This window comes from Callithrix jacchus, chromosome 8 (assembly GCF_049354715.1).
Source record: "Callithrix jacchus isolate 240 chromosome 8, calJac240_pri, whole genome shotgun sequence".
Taxonomy (NCBI): Eukaryota; Metazoa; Chordata; class Mammalia; order Primates; family Cebidae; genus Callithrix; species Callithrix jacchus.
The window spans coordinates 8568355-8580049 of NC_133509.1; the positions used below are offsets into that span (position 1 = coordinate 8568355).

At 45.0% G+C, this 11695-nt stretch overlaps 1 pseudogene; it reads left to right on the forward strand.

Moving 5' to 3' along the window:
- The first annotated feature begins 2643 nt into the window (after positions 1 to 2643).
- Positions 2644 to 3608, forward strand: LOC108593618 (small ribosomal subunit protein uS2 pseudogene; annotated as a pseudogene).
- The last annotated feature ends 8087 nt before the right edge of the window (positions 3609 to 11695 follow it).

The following is an 11695-nucleotide window of genomic DNA, read 5'->3' on the forward strand; positions in this document are numbered from 1 at the left end:
AGGAATAACAGCGCCTCCTTACCCAGATACTGAAGGACCATCTGCGATGGAACAGAAGTGGAAGCACTTTGTAAATTCAAGTACCATCTAAACCTTAGCTGGTTGTATTTTAGGGGATTCTAAATGAATCCCCTAAAAGCTGTGATAGCACAGTGTGTTACTATTGTATTGCACCCCTAACACAAACACACACACACACACACACATCAATTCATACAGGCCTTTCCACCTCAGCAAGCTTTTGTGGGAGAGAACACTCACCATGGCTGCCTTTTATCTACTCCTGTCCCAGGCCACACTAGGCTAGTCTTGCCTCTCCAGTGGCGTGCTACTGAGGGACCCAGAGCACACCTGCTTATCTTGGGTGGTAGCAGGTGGCGGCGGTTATTGTTGGAACAGAAGGTTGACATCATCTTGGGTGCTGCCCAAGAAGTGACCCCAAAGCAAAGACAGCTGAAGGCAAGTGCAGAAAGAAAAGCAAACACAGGAAAGGAAGCACCAGAGTAGAGACAGAGGAGGGCAACATTTTAGGAACTGCAGATTCTATAGCTCTAGGATCCCCATAGGGACCTGGCCGTCCTGAACATACAGAAAGCTTTGTTGCCCATCTAATTGGCTTCTCAAGATCAGCCCTGTTGATCAGAGCTCAGTGCACCATCCAGAGCAATATCTTAATGAACTGTAGCTTTTTATAGACCTTATAGGTTGCGAAATATTTGGACATATCTTTTCTCTCTTGACCCTCACAACACTGTGGTGAGAAGTGTATCCTCTCCATCCTAGATCCTGGATAATTTAAATGCATCATTCAAGGTTACACATACTACTCGCAATAATCCAGTTGGATCTTAGGTAATCTAACTATGCCTGGTGCTAATTCTTCTAGTCTCCAGGTGACAAATGTCTTACTATGTAAAGACCCAGCTCTGTTTTTTCTTTTAATAAATTGTAGAAATTACATATAACACTTGGAGTTGGCTGGGCATAGTGCCTCATGCCTGTAAACACAGCACTTCGGGAGGCCAAGGTGAGAGGATCACCTGAGGTCAGGAGTTCAAGACTAGCCTGGCCAACATGGTGAAACCCTGTCTCTACTAAAAAAAAAAAAAAAAAAAAAAAAAAAATGCAAAAATTAGCACGTGGTGGCTGGAGCTTGAGGCAGGGTAATTATCTGAACCCGGGAGGTGGAGGTTTCAGTGAACTGAAATTGCGTCTTTGCACACCAGTCTGGGCAACAGAGTGAGACTCCAAAAAAAAAAACCTGGAGTTATTCATTTATTTCCACATTTATTAAGAGCCCACAGTGTGCATCAAACACTATTCCTTGAAACAGAGAGTTGGAGGAATAAGGCTGAACTATATAGGACCCATATCTCACTAACTTTCTCTCTCTCTCTCTCTCTCTCTCTCTCTCTCTCTCTCTCTCTCTCTCTCTCTCTCTCTCTGTCTTAACAGCAAAAATAAATCTGTCAAACCTCTCTCCTCTCTACGCTGGACAGTTTCAACAGGCTCATAAGTGGTCTGCCGGCCTGCAGCCCTGCCCTGTGCTTGTCTATCTTTTCATAGCTGCTCAGGGCCATCTCTAACCCTCTAGGGTAGCCCTCTACTTGTTCCATATGGCTGCAGGATAAAAAACAAGATCTTAAGATGGGCTGCAGAGGTCCCTCTGATCTGTGTCCTCCCTCAGCCCCCCCATATCTTTTCCATTCTCCCTGGACTTTAATACTGCCCTGCTGGTAGTAACCACTCCCAGGCCTCCAGCACAGCTGCCTTTGCTCGTGCCCAGCCTTTGCCTACACAACTTTCTCTGCCTGGCATACTCCCTTCTTAGTTTTGCCTAGTAAATCTCTAGTTAGCCTTTAGAACAAAGCTCAGATAGTCGCTTCTTCTAGAATGCGTTTCTGATAGTCTTCACTGACTCCCAGCAGCCCCCAACTCATGTGGAGTTAACTCCTTGTCACGTTGCACTATAAATCTTTTATTGTTATTATTATTATTATTGAGTCAGAGTCTCACTGTCGCCCAGGCTGGAGTGCAGTGGCACCATCTCAGCTTACTGCAAACTCCACCCTCTGAGTTCAAGCAATTCTTTTCTCAGCCTCCCAAGTAGCTGGGACTGCAGGCTCATGCCACCATACCTGCCTAATTTTTTGCATTTTTAGTAAAGGTGGGGTTTCACCATGTTGGCCAGGATGGTCTTGATCTCCTGACCTTGAGATCCATCTGCCTCTGCCCCCAAAGTGCTGGGATTACAGGCATGAACCACCATGCCCCGTCCCTATAAACCTTTTAAACCTGTTTTTCTATCCTTCTAGACGTATCTTCTAAAGAGGTTATAGTCACAGGTTAACACCTAGCTCACATCCTGGCTGGCACATAGTAGAGACTCAATAAAATGGTTTAAATTGAATTAATTGAATTGAGAGAACAAACTGTATTTTTAATCATAACTCACTCCTCACCTAAGAAGAAAAATCTTCTGTTGTCTTCAGACATCCTTTAGCCTGGTGTGGGGCAGGGAGGAGGAGGCAGCAGCATGTGATTCCACAGGTGCTATGGTTTGAATGTTGTGTCCCTTCCAAAATTCATGTTGAATGAGGATGTGGTGCTATCAGAAGGGGGTGCAGTTTCCGCGCTACCTGCCGAGGGCTCCAAACAGCGTTGTTCTGGGTTCCCGTCGTAACTTAAAGGGAAACTTTCACGATGTCCGGAGCCCTTGATGTCCTGCAAAGGAAGGAGGAGGATGTCCTTAAGTTCCTGGCAGCAGGAACCCATTTAGGTGACACCAACCTTGACTTCCAGATCGAGCAGTATATCTATAAAAGGAAAAGTGATGGCATCTACGTCATAAATCTGAAGAGGACCTGGGAGAAGCTTCTCCTGGCAGCTCGTGCCATTGTTGCCATTGAAAACCCTGCTGATGTCAGTGTTATATCCTCCAGGACTACTGGCCAGAGGGCCGTGCAGAAGTTTGCTGCTGCCACTGGAGCCACTCCAATTGCTGGCCGCTTTACTCCTGGAACCTTCACCAACCAGATCCCGGCAGCCTTCCGGGAGCCACGGCTGCTTGTGGTCACTGACCCAAGGGCTGACCACCAGCCTCTCACGGAGGCGTCTTATGTTAACCTAGCTATCATTGCTCTGTGTAACACAGATTCTCCTCTGCGCTGTGTGGACATTGCCACCCCATGCAACAATAAGAGAGCTCACTCAGTGGGTTTGATATGGTGGATGCTGGCTCAGGAAGCTTTGCACATGTGTGGCACCATTTCCCATGAACACCCGTGGGAGGTCATGCCTGATCTCTACTTCTACAGAGATCCCGGAAAGACTGAAAAAGAAGGGCAGGCTGCTGCTGAAAAGGCTGTGACCAAGGAGGAACTTCAGGGCGAATGGACTGCTCCAGCTCCTGAGTTCACCACTACTCAGCCTGAGGTTGCCGACTGGTCTGAGGCATGCAGGTGCCCTCTGTGCCTATCCAGCAGTTCCTACTGAAAACTGGAGTGCCCAGCCTGCCACGGAGGTCTGGTCTGCAGCTCCCACTGCTCAGGCCACCGGATGGGTAGGAGCAACCACTGAATGGTCTTAAGCTGTTCTTGTGTGGCCTCTTAAACAAAAACATCGAGTTTCTTAAAAAAAAAAAAAAAAAAAAAAAAAAAAAAAAAAAGTGGTGCAATATTTCAATGCAGCAGAGCCCAGCTTATAATGTTTCAACTTTCCAACTTTCCCATAATGCAGCAGAGCCCAGCTTATAATGTTTCAACTTTCCAACTTTCCCATAATGCAGCAGAGCCCAGCTTATAATGTTTCAACTTTCCAACTTTCCCATAATGTAACAGAGCCCAGCTTATAATGTTTCAACTTTCCAACTTTCCCATAATGTAACAGAGCCCAGCTTATAATGTTTCAACTTTCCAACTTTCCCATAATGCAGCAGAGCCCAGCTTATAATGTTTCAACTTTCCAACTTTCCCATAATGCAACAGAGCCCAGCTTATAATGTTTCAACTTTCCAACTTTCCCATAATGCAACAGAGCCCAGCTTATAATGTTTCAACTTTCCAACTTTCCCATAATGCAGCAGAGCCCAGCTTATAATGTTTCAACTTTCCAACTTTCCCATAATGCAGCAGAGCCCAGCTTATAATGTTTCAACTTTCCAACTTTCCCATAATGCAAAAGTGATATGCATTCAGCAGAAACCATACTTCAAGTAACCGTACGACCATTCTGTTTTTTACTTTTAGTATAGTATTCAATAAATTACCTGAGATAGTCAACACTTTATTATAAAATAAGCATTGTGTTGATGATTTTTGCCACCTACAAGACACCTGAGTGTCTTGTAACTCAACTCCAACCTGATGTTGGAGACAATATAACAATCCTACGTAAGTGCTCTGTCACACAAGACCTCCCCCTTCAGATGCCAGGTGCACATTGTAGGATGTCAAGCATGAGTCTGACAAATGGACTATATACTGATGTTCCCAATACCCCCTTCTTGAGTTCAACTTGCTAGAATAGTTCACAGAACCCAAGCTTTATCCATGACAGTGGGTAGGGCAGGACCTGTGGAAAGGGACTTAAATACTTTCTGGGTGTGCCACTTCCAGGCACCTCTGTATTCAGCAATTTGACAGTAAGAACCCAGTTCTCGGTTTTGTAGAGGTGTCATATAGGCATAACCAACATTGCCCACCCATGGTCAACTCAGTCTTCATCTCCTTCTGGATCATGCTCTGGTGTCTGTGACCAGCCCCATCCTGAAGCTATCTGGGGACTGTAGCCACCAGTCATCTCATAAGCTTACAAGACGGGCCTATAACTATGGAGATTTCAACAGTTAGAAGCTGCATGTCAGGAACTGAACAAGATCAAATGTATGTCACTGTCGCAGTTCCATCAGTTTGCCTTTCTACTACGACTTCTTCCTTGAACTGTCTAATTAGATGGGCTTAGGCCCTCTTTAATATTGGCCCGTCACCTATACTATCTGCTTTAAGACCAACCTTCTGAAGCCTGCGAGGCAGTTGTCAGATGGCTGCCTCACACATTGAGTCTTTCTAACCATTCCATTTCTGCTATTGAGCTCCAAAAAGGCTTCTGAAATGGCTTTTAAGCCTCAAACCTAAGAAAATAGTGATACGGGAAAGCTAAGCTCTAAGGATGGTCGGTAACCAAGTAAGAAAGTGACTGGTAGGCCGGGCTCGGTGGCTCAAGCCTGTACTCCCAGCACTTTGGGAGGCAGAGGCGGGTGGATCACGAGGTCAAGAGATCAAGACCATCCTGGTAAACATGGTGAAACCCCGTCTCTACTAAAAATACAAGAAATTAGCTGGGCATGGTGGCGCGTGCCTGTAATCCCAGCTACTCAGGAGGCTGAGGCAGGAGAATTGCCTGAACCCAGGAGGCGGAGGTTGCGGTGAGCCAGGAGCGCGCCATTGCACTCCAGCCTGGGTAACAAGAGCAAAACTCCGTCTCAAAAAAAAAAAAAAAAAAGAAAGAGACTGGTGAGATCAACTGAACTGACTTCCAAATAAGTCCCCTTGAGGGGTAAAGTGCTGAAACTAAGGCTATCCTGTGTCTAGTTCCTCACGGGTTAGAACATGGCGACTAGTGGTGATGCCCTAGGACTGTCTCCTGAGCTAGAGGTGATCGGACATGTAACATGCCTGAGCAACGTTGGGAAACTTAGTTGACTGAGCACATTTGAGGCAGGCTGGGCTAAACTATCTATGTTTGATAGGTTACACGTATCAAATGCATTTTTGACTTAATATTTTCAACTTACAATGGGTTTATCAGAACACAGCCCCATTATAAGTTGAGGGGCATCAGAAGCATTAAGAGGTGGGGGCTTTAGAAGGTGATTAGGTCATGAGGTTCCTGTCTTATGAATGGGATTAAAAGCTTTATAAAAGAGGCTTTCTGGCAGGGTGCAGTGTGTCACGCCTGTAATCCCAGCACTTTGGGAGGCCGAGATGGGTGGATCACCTGAGGTCAGAGGTTCAAGACCAGCCTGGCTAAGTTGGTGTAACGCCATCTCTACTGAAAATACAAAATTCGCTGGGTATGGTGGCACATGCCTGTAATTCCAGCTACTTGGGAGGCTGAGGCAGGAGAATCACTTGAATCCAGGAGGCGGAGGCTGCAGTGAGCCAGAATACTGTCACTGCACTCCAGCCTCGGCAACAGAGTGAGACTGTTTAAAAAAAAAAAAAAAAAAAAAAAAGCTTTCTATAGCATTTGCCCTTTGTGTCCTTAGGTTCCTTTCATCATGTGAGAACACAGCATTCCTTCCCTCTGAAGGGTGCAGCAACAAAGCACCCTCTTGGAAGCAAAGTAGGGGCCCTCTTCCATACCCCAAACCCGCAGGCTCCCTGATCTGGGACTTCTAAGCCTCCAGAACTGTGAAAAATACATTCCTATTTTTTAAATAAATTCTCCAGTCTATGCTATTCTGTTATAGCGGCACCAATGGACTAAGACAACATGTTATCCGTTTCCGTGTGTTCATCTTAAAACCATTCTTTATGCTCATCCATGTTCACCACAAGTTTGTTGAAAGTAAATTGTGTGTGTGTGTGAATTTTACTTTTGTGGATTTTTGTGAATTTTTAAGCATGTGAATTTTGTGAAAGTGAATTTTTTTTCCTTGTGTGGATTAGTAAAAACATCAGTTTTTGAACATCTACTACCAGCTCCGCCCCTGTAGGGGGTACACAGCAGAATTAGACACACTCTCTAACTGCAAGGAGACAAGGCTGTCCTCGAGAATAGGATCTGAGCACTGGGGCAGGAGAATGCTGTAGCCACAAGTCCAAGTTTGGGGAATAATGAACAGTAAAGAAGAACCACTGAACCCAGGGGGACAAACAAACTCTCTGGGGGACAGGAAGGCAGAGCCAAGAACAAAAACCCGAGCCTTGAGTCCTGGGCTCCCTGAGGTCTAAGCGGAGGAAGAAGAACAGTCCTCTAGAGCAGACTGCAGCAGAGAAGTCAGAGACAGAAAAGGGAATCACACTGGACAGTAAAACAGATTGTCTGAGGGCAGTCTGGTTGGACTCTAACTATCGAGAGGCAGGTGGCATTTCTGCAGCTCCTTTTACAACTCAGTAAGTATTTTTCCACTATTGTATTTTCATCAACAGATTGACAAGAGGACACGAACAGGCTGGGCAAGGCCCTTAAGCCAGAGCAGATTCATTTCTCTCCATCAAGATAAGAACAGAAGGAGGAGGGGCAATTATCCACCCCTGCACCTCCAACATCAGCCCCCTGGGTGTTATTAAGCACCACCACATCAGTATTCCAACCCCAGAGTCCCTCCAAATACCCATGTAAACATTCATTTACATTTAAATTGTGCTTCTCTGGATTCAAACTCTTTCTCTGAAAACTCTAACAATCCAATTATCAAGAAAACCAACATGTCATTTCTAAGCCTGGTGGTAGAGACCTTCTCCTCCCCCAGGAAATTCCTCCGTTCAGCATGAAGCAACTTCAGGTGCCCCTGTCTGGATGGGTTTGGTCAGCATCCCAGCACACTCCAAGATGAAATTTAAAACATTTGTGCTCTTCAGTAGGGAAGGATGAGCAGTGAGGAAGCATGCTAGCAAACCACTGCATTCATCTTAATGGGTAGAGAGGGAAGGTGGTCACGGAAAACTTTAGAGAAGAAAGGCCTTGTAAAAACTGCTGGAGGTGCCCAAACGAGCTCTCCTCTGGAATTAGAGCTGCTTCGAATCCCAGCTTGGTGGCTTCTTAGCTTTCTGAGCTTCGGTTCATTTATACCTCTATACAGAGAGGTCAAAGGCATTCAGTGAACTGGACCAACATGTGCCTTGCACAGTTGTCTTGAGGATTAAATGTAGCAAAGTATATGAACATCCCTGGCACAAAGTAGACACTCAGAAAATGCTTTTCCCTTCCTTGTGAAGGCTGGGAATGCTGACTGATGGAAAGCAAGATGTAAGCATCCTCCTGGCAGGAACGGACCAAACCAACAGGCAGACTATGCAGGGCTGCTCAGTGAAGGAATTTGCCTGCCAGTTTAATGCCTTGAAATTTACTCAACCTGGTGAATATAGGACTTCTTTTATCGGATCTTGGACTAAGAGTTCAAGGGCTGAACTTAAGGACAAGAGAAGGGGAAGAAAGGACTCCACCCAGCATGTGATTACTATGAAAAATGGGTCAAGCCTAGGGATGCACTAAATCTATTCCCTCTGCAGTATCAGCGGGGTGTTCCCTCCCTACTTACTAGAAACTAAACCAAGTCAAGGGAAGAAAATGGAGAAAACAAACAAAGGACTAGGAGAAAAACAATGAACATAAACACTGCATGTTCTACATTCATGAGTCAGAGCTGCCACACCCAAGCAGGCCTTGGTGTCATAGATTCCAGACTGGAATTTTAGCACACAGCCAAACTATTAGGTCAGTCTTGTTGAGGATCTCACACGGCTAAGGAGTATCCTTTCTAACTGATGTGTAAAACTCAAATGCTTTCAACGACCTTCAGCCAACATCTCCATAGCATTTTGTTGGCCAAGATGCCTTTATGCACCCGCTTCTTATCAGCCAGCCTGACAACCATCTCTGGTGGAGGGAAGAAGAATCACTCTCACTAGATATTTTGGGAGTGGGTTACATGAAGAAATTGGGACACAGCGAAGAACCTGGCCAAGAAGCACGGAAAGCCGATCTCACTAGTGTTCTCCTTTGATATCGTTTTAAACCTGTCCTATCTCAGGGTGCTCATTTCTTCACCAGTTAAACAAAGATGTTACCCCTGTAGCTCACACATGTCTGGGCCAGGAGTCACAGGGGCTTACATCCATGCAGCCCCCAAGAATTTTCACATCCTTTTCTTTTTTTTTTTAAGATCTTCACAATATTGTTGAAAGGAAAGCCGGGAAAATGGCAGTTTCTCCCCTTCACAGCTGAGGCATCTGAAATTCAGAGAATTTAAGTGTCTTCTCAAGAGCAAGTCAGGACTAGAACTGGCCCCCATCCCAATGCCCATTCCACTCCAACCCACTGCCAATTCTTTGCTATAAAAATGCAATTGATTGTAAAGTATTCATAAAATATGGTGTTGCTTTTTATAAAATTTTATTGTTTCTCATTTTAACCAAAGTATTGCATATTCATCATAGAAAATTTAGAAAGAACAAATAAGTAAAGGGAAGAAAATCATGATCACCCCAAACTTCACTGAAATATAATGTTGTCTAAAGAAAAAGTAAAAAAGACAATATGCCACTGTGCTAATCACCTAACAGTCAATGCTGAGATGACCAAGGATGATGGAGTTCAGGAGTCATGCCGGGCAGCAAACACAGACCGTGCTCTCAGGGAGAGAGGTGCTCCTAAGGAGAGAGGGGGCAGCAGCTAAAGGGAAAAGTAGGGTCGGTGTTGTAATGAAGACAGATCTGAATGCTGTGGGGAAAGGCCAGTGGAGAGGGACCCAGCTGCTGACGTGGCAGGGAAAGGAGAGGACAGCTGGATTGATGCAACCCCCAGAGGTAGGGCACTACCAGCTTCCTGGAGGAATGGCACTAATGGCTTCTTGTCCATATTATCCTGCCAGGCACAGAGTGGAAGAGTGGAGAGATGGTGCTGGGTCTCTATAAGCTCTTGACAGATTTCCTCTTTCTGAAATCGTTTTCTTTAGTGATGTAGAAGGCAAGGTCTGTTTGAAAGTATAAGGAAGATATTTGAGGGTTTGAGGAGAAAGGAGAGAGTAGAGATAGTTGTCTCTGAGAAAGAGAGAACACAGCAGTGAGGGCTCTGGTGACGACCTCAGTTTGGTCCTGTGTTTTCTCCAGCTGCATAGGCATAGGCTTGAAGTAGATAATGAGTTGGTGTAATCAGCCTTGTGGTTAAACAAGCCAGAATGAAGATAGTGGAGAGAAACCAGGAAGGTGGCCGCATGCAAAGGAAGTGAAATGGTAAAGAAAAAGGACAAGGCTTCTGGAAATTTCGAGAGAGACATAATGTTGGTGGATCCATGGCTAATAGGTGAAGAAGGACTGTTGGAGCTGGTGTAGAAAAGCATGTGAGCTAGAAAGAGAGAAGGAGTGGTCAGGAGATGAATGTTTAAAATTGTGATTGCGGGAGGCACCGCAGTTATTAGTAATGACGAGGTCTAGGCTTTGACCTTGAAAGTGAGTGGCTGAATTGGGGTAGGATAGAATCATCAGCAAGTTGAGTGCAGGAAATTAAGAGGGACAAGAAAAATATTCTTTAATTCTTAAAAAATGTATTGGGAGCATCATATATATTTATAATGAAATTACCAAGAATTAAGATGAAATAGTGTCAAAGACACTATTCTTTGTGTCTTTGTGAGACAGAGCTGAAATTGTGGAGAAAAAGTGGTAGTGACCCAAAGATAAGGAGGTGGCTTTGCACTATACATTCCTGAGTACTGGATCTTAGAACCCTGACATTCAAAAGCACTCACACGTGATGTTACTTAATTTGGTTTTTTGTTTCTTTGCTTGTTTGTTTAAGACACAGTCTCACTCTGTTGCCCAGGCTGGAGTGCAATGGCATGATCTCAGCTCTCTGCAACCTCTACCTCCTGAGTTCAAGCAATTCTAGTGCCTCAGACTCCCAAGTAGCTAGGATTACAGGCATCCACCACCATGCCTGGCTAGTTTTTGTATTTCAGTAGAGACGGGATTTCACCATGTTGCCCAGGCTGGTCTCAAACTCCTGACCTCAAGAGATCCACCTGCCTTGGTCTCCTAAAGTGCTGGATTACAGCTGTGAGCCACAGCGCCTGCCTGATGATACTTAAATTGAAATTATTTAAGAACAGACATTTTTTTCTCAATGGATAATAAAGCAAATAAATAAAGAATATAAAATTTTAAAATGCATACATGCTCAGCCTCTTCTGTTGAAGAAATTCCATCATTTCAAGGTGTCGAGTTTCTTCGGAAGAGTAATGAGTTTTGTTACTACAGACATTTAAATTACTGGTGTTCACGCTGAACTAGTGGAAGTTTTGTTAGGGCAGGTCAATTTTCCTCAAAATGTAGGGGTTTTTTTTGTTTGTTCGTTGGTATGTTTTGTTTTTGAGATGGCCTCACTGTGTTGCCCAGGCTGGAGTGCAGTGGCATGATCTTGGCTCACTGCAGCCTCCATTTTCTGGGTTCAAGCAATTCTCATGCCTCGGCCTCCCCAGTAGCTGGGATTACAGGTGTGTGCTATTACACCTGGCTCAGAAGAGATGCTTCCTTTTTTTGTTTTGTTTTGTTTTATTTTTTGAGATAGTTTCACTCTGTCTCCCAGGTGGAGTGCAGTGGCGCCATCTCAGCCCACTGCAACTCCGCCTCCTGGGCTCAAGCAATTCTCCTGCCTCCGCTTTCCAGGTTCAAGTGATTCTCCTGCCTCAGCTTCCGAGCACCTGGGACTACAGGCACACACCACCACGCCCAGCTAATTTTGGTAATTTTAGCAAAGACAGGTTTTCACCATATTGGCCAGGCTGCTCTCAAACTCCTGACCTTGTGATCTGCCCACCTGGGCCTCCCGAAGTGCTGGGATTACAGGCGTGAGCCGACGCACCCAGCAGGAGATGCTTCTTAAACTCAGATGTGGAGGGTGAACATGAGAACAAACTTGCAAATATATGTCAGGGAATACCATGTACAAAGACAAGAGTATAAGACTTAGA